Raw genomic sequence first — 5,858 nt, forward strand, 5'->3', positions numbered from 1 at the left:
ACACTCACTGTTTCATATATTGAATTTTTCTTAATGGAAAGACTTTTTTTTATATATCAAAATTGATAAGTCTTTGAACAAAATTTATATACAATGTTCTCAATTGAATTATATTGTGTATCATACTTTCTCAACTATATATATATATTGCGAATTGATAACTCTATGACATTTTGTGATACGTGAATTATATGAAATGCGTCATAGAAAATTTGGTTATAAATATATAAAAATGACACAAACTCAAAAAGAAAAAGTTTCATTACAAGTGTGAAATGTATGTAATGAGGCTAGTTATTAACTTATTATTTTTCCTAAAAAAATTTGTTATTATTATTATTTATTCTTCCCGTATTGCGATTCTTTTAAAATGACCTAAATGTACCTTGAGTTAGGACTTTCTAATATATATATATATTTTTTGGTGAAAGACTTTTTATTAATTGTTGGAAATGTACAAAATGCGGATGGTTTTGTTTTTACCCATCAAACTGTGTCAAACTATCAATTTATTAAGAGCTCTTTTTGGTGACTTCTCGTGAATATAATAACGTGCTGGAAAAAACAGAAGAAGAAGCATGCTAGGCCATACAATGAGTTGGACTTAAAGGTCTTAAGCCCATTTAATTTTGTAGAAAAGCCTTGTAAATTAATGGTCCATTTGTTCAGACCCAATACTGCGCCTATAGTCCACTTAATTTCAATTATAGAAGAACAACACTGCGCTCAGCTAGGCAGTTTGGTTTGAAATGGCAAGTCAGATGGCCCATAAAGAGCATCCACCACGAAGTCATAAATTCAGCAATGTGTCTATTTTACAAAACACCCAATCAGTAATTTTATTTTACCTTTCAACACTCACGGTGGCACCACCACCACCAGTGTGAAACTCTTATGGGAAGAAAAACCAAAATCAGCCGCAACCCAAACACAAACCCCAAATCAGCCGCAAGACAAACACAAACCTAGCAACCCCTAAATCAATAATTTTATAATACTTTGGCTAATCAAGCACCACCCAACCATTAGCGTTATCATGAAGGCATAATCTCAATATGTAGTAAGTTCTCCCATCAAAATATACAATGAGATTTTGGACACCATAAGAGATGTCAATATCACTCAAGTATCACTAGTCATCAGGGCTCCAAGTCATATCTATCAATGGCAACATAATGACAAAAATTAAAAAAAATCAAGTGCTACTGAAAGAAAAAGAAGGGGTGGGGTAAAAGAAGAATGAAGAAAAAGAGAAACAATGAAATAATGTCTTGAAATGAAACCAAAATAACAAAAAAGATATGTCTACGTCATTACAATTAATTTTGGAAGGGACTTCCAATTACACAATCACTACAGAAGTTGAAATATGTAAAAGCAAGTCAATGTTTTCCCAACTACATATAACAGAGATAGAGAAATGAGTATTGACTATTGAGTTTGAGAGAAATGAGGCAAAACAGATCTCTCTAAACCTCTCTAACAAACTTAAGCAGCAGACTTCATCTTCATCTTCCTCAATAGCTAGCAGGTAATCAATGATTCGATTATGGCCTGAAAGAAAAATTAATTAATTGATTAAAATTAGTTTGTCACGACAAATTTGTTAAAAACAGAGACAAAGAATCAGAGTGTTAAAACAAATGCGTTAATAGAATTATAACTCATGTACAAACTTCTAACAAAAAAATTAATTAATTAATTAATTGATTAAAAGTAAGTTTGTCACAATAAATGTATTAAAAACAGAGATAAACAATCGGAATGTTAAAACAAATGCGTTTGAAGAATTATACCTCATGTACAAACTCTAACAAAAAAAACAAACAAACAAACAAAACAAAATAATTGATTAAAACTAGTTTGTTAAATGTGTTAAAAACAGAGATAAAGAATCGGAGTGTTGAAACAAATGTGTTTACCTATAATTGTCGAAATTCATATCTTCTTCTCCAACAATGCGGCGGATTTCATACCTCGTGAATCGAGTGGCTCTAGGATCCACGGATACACTTCCCTCCCAACCACCAAAATCACGTCGGAACTCTACCAGAGTTCTCATCTCGGCCACGGTGGAAACCATAACATACCGAAGCTTCTTCACTGATTCGACTTCTTGCTGGAGCGCAACATATGCTCGGCGAACTCGATTACGCAGATTTCCGATCGGGCGGCCGAGGATCTTTCTCATTCGTATTTTGTTGCGAATTTCGGTATATTTGTTATTCGCGAACAGAAATCCGCGAAGCCGGCGCTGTGAGTCAAGTCGACTCCTTAAAATTCTTTCAGCCCTTCTCCTCTCAGCCAAAGCTTGTACTCCTCTCGGTCCCCTCACCATGTTTGCTTGATGTTAAAAACAAGAAAAGTATCTGAAACAAGAAAAGAAAATCTCTAGGAGTGAAGAGAGAATTCTAGAATTGCAAATTTCGAAAATGAGAGAATGAGATATCTGATCTACATCATTACAGTGCTCTGTATTTATACTACCAGAACAGAGGAAGAAAGAAAGAAAAGGAGCGGGAATGAAATAACAGACTATCCGTAAAACACTCTGCCAATCAAATTACACCAGGTGTCATTCAACCAGCGGCTATGATTGCTGATCTTATTTCTCTTCAGCAGAATGGACTAGTTTCTAAGTTGCTTTTTCTTTCCAAAATTGTTCTAGGCTCTGTTTGTTATTTAGCTGATGATATGGCAACTAGAATGCCAACCCACCAGTCTAACCAAGTTTTTTTCGTCCTTAACTCTCACATGTACTCTATTTAGAACGACACCGTATCGTCCCCATATTTCTTTAAGTTTTGTATCTTTGGTTTACGACGAATCGTATAGTCTTAATACTATACGACGTGTCGTTTCCCGCCAAAACCACCTACACTCCACCAGAGGGTTCCCAAATCTCCTTCGAGTCTCTTCTCCCACACAAAACCTCACCTCACCTCACCTCACCTCACCTCACCGCCAAACCCTAACGTCCACGCTTCCATCAAAGATTTTGCCCTAGCTTGCGCGTTGCTATCCTCCTCTAACTCCTCGACTCACGACCTTCTCTCATGGATCCCCGAAAACCTATCTGTATCAGCGAACTCGGCCTTTCGCGAGCTTTAAAAAGCTTATTGCGTCGCTTTCGGAGAGCGAAACGCGAAGAGGATTGGCGAGTTGGGATTGGATTGTGGTTCGGTGCCTGACGAGAAGAGATTGGTGGTGGATTTGATGCCTGAGATTGGTGTTGAAGGAGAGGATTAAGGAGAGCTCGATCGATGAGTCCGACGAAGGCGGCGACGAGGTCTCAGCTGCTTCGGCTAGAGCTCCGGTTGGGTTTGCCATTGTGGCTGCGTATCAGTTTAGGTGGTTTGTCACTCAGGTTTGTGCTTTGGATATTCCTTTGAATTTCAGAGTTTTGGTTTTTCTAAATTCGTTTAGGCAAAATTTAAGTACAATTTCTTAGTCAGATAGCTTAAACCATGTAATTTCATTAATCAATGAATTACATTGTTGAATTTAATTTTTCTCGGAAAAGACAACTGCATCAGTCAATACAACCTAGTGGTTTTTCCTTATGCTTTTGTAGCCATGTGGACTTGTTTAAAATCGTCTTTTGCTTTTGATAGGTTGATTATCCTCATTTGGGAAACTTGTGCGCTTTGGTGCGTTGACTGCTCTTGATCATTGGTCGCCGGATGTGAAAGTAGGAGATTGAATTTGGGTTTGGTCCCCCTTTTATATTAATTTAATTGCAAATTGCTAGTTATCGACAATTGTAGGTTTTTTTGCTATGTTTCTGATAAAGGATTTGGAAATGGATTATTGATTAATTAGAGTGTGCTTATTATCATATATTGGATGTTTATGGAAATTTGGTGGAGTATGTGATGGTGGCAGTGGCGATGGAGTATGTGACACTGAGTGTGGTGGGGGGTGAGGTTGTTAGTTGGAGGAGGGAGGAGAGGGAGAGAGTGAAAGTGAAGAACAAAGAGAGAGAAGGAATGTTGTTTTCTCGAGGGAGAGAGAGTGGTTTGTTGGGAAATGGGATTTGAAATTTGGGATTGTGGAAGTGTTTAAGGATCTGTATGTGGGGTGTAGTTTGATATTTTTTTTTCCCCACAAATAAGTATAGATTATGGCGTAATTAGGGTTTATTGGCAAAGGGAATTGAATCTTGGGAGAGATTGGTTTATGGATATTTTGACATGTTCACAATTCTGCAAATTTGGTGTCAGGTTGGTTGATCAACTCACAATTTTGTATAAAGAGGCTGCAATTAAAAGGGCTCGTGAAGAAGTTAGCACGCATATTCTTTAGATCCTGACCTTACTCCAGAGCAGTAAGGGTTCTGTTATGATTTCCATGATAATAGAGGAGTTTTACATAATTTCTTCCTTGATCTCTGATTTGTTATTTTATCATTCTTCCTGTCCTTAGATGCAAAGGTATGCTGGGGCAAGCACAAGGACGATCCAAACTTGGCAAATCTTGAGTCATCTTTAAGTGGAAGAGGAGCAGCAACGGTAAAAACCATGCTCTTTATTACTGCACATACTTGTCAATGGCAGTGCAGTTGTCATCACAGGGTTCGCAGCCATTGAGAACTTACTGAGCTTGCCATTCCATTTTGTGAGTTACTTGGCCCAAAATTCTGGCTGTCAGTGATATTTGGAAAACAAGCTGTACAAGTTGCACCTATGCAACTTTGTGTGTGTGTGTGGGTGGGTGGGGGATGTAGCAAGCTCATTAATTTGTGACAATGAGCTTATGTCCAGTTTTGTTATACTGCCCTTATGTCCAGTATTAATACCTAATATACTCTTTTCTGCCTAATTAATTTGTGACAATGTGATGCAGGTCGTTCAATGATCAGCTGGAAATGAATCTTGAGTCCTACGTAATGAATTATCGTCAATGTTCAGCGGTATATTTATGTGCAATTGATGTAAATAGATCATTTTGGGAACCATGTACATGTAATTGTAAGAATTAACACAACTTCCGATATTTTTAGTGGTCTTAGACATATGACGTATCTCAAGCATTAGCCCTTCTACATATTTTATAAACTACTGAAGCAGAAACAAAACAAGTAGAAACACATAACATGTGTACGGCCCATAAAAGAAATACAAGAAGATACTCAAACAGACTGGGCAAACTGCAAGGCAATACAAACCCACAAATTTGATCGTAAAAACTACAACTCCACTTCCCAAGACCCAAGTAATGAGTTGCAAGGCGATACTGTTGACATGTATCATGCATAGCATTTCTATCTGGTGGTGACTAGTGTTTCACCTCCACTGCAGCATAGGACACCAAGTACATGGAAAAATACAAGTACACCATTTCATCAAACGCTTCGCAACTGGACTCTTTGAGGATTGGGAGACTTTGTAAGGGAAAAGAGGAAAGTGAAGGAAGCAATTTCTTTGATTTTAAAAGGTGCATGCTTGTTGCAGTCGCTGGGCTGTAAGACTTCTCTTTGCGGGCAGATGATATAGAACCCTTACGTCACATTGATGACAAAAATAATCCGGTTTCTTTGTCATCAATTAGACAATTAGATGGGAAAAGAAAGGCATGTAAGAAGTTTGGTGACCCTTGATAAAAAGAAATGTGTCAGCTTATGCTACATGCATGACAAAAAATAATATTTACTTTTAAGTAAAATGTCTGGACTGCTAATATAGTAACCCATCTCTCTCTCTCTCTCTCTCTCTCTCTCTCTCTCTCTATGTGTATATATATATATATATATATATATATATATATATATATATATATATATATATAAAATAATAGGTAAAGTAGAGAGAAAATTTAATTAAATTTCAAATTCAAATTTAATTAGAGTCTAATTTTGT

General features: G+C 36.8%; 1 pseudogene; it reads left to right on the plus strand.

The window, feature by feature from the left end:
• The first annotated feature begins 2,592 nt into the window (after nt 1-2,592).
• Nucleotides 2,593-3,703, plus strand: LOC142634921 (uncharacterized protein At2g39910-like; annotated as a pseudogene).
• The last annotated feature ends 2,155 nt before the right edge of the window (nt 3,704-5,858 follow it).

Source organism: Castanea sativa, chromosome 5 (genome assembly GCF_040712315.1).
Source record: "Castanea sativa cultivar Marrone di Chiusa Pesio chromosome 5, ASM4071231v1".
Classification (NCBI taxonomy): Eukaryota; Viridiplantae; Streptophyta; class Magnoliopsida; order Fagales; family Fagaceae; genus Castanea; species Castanea sativa.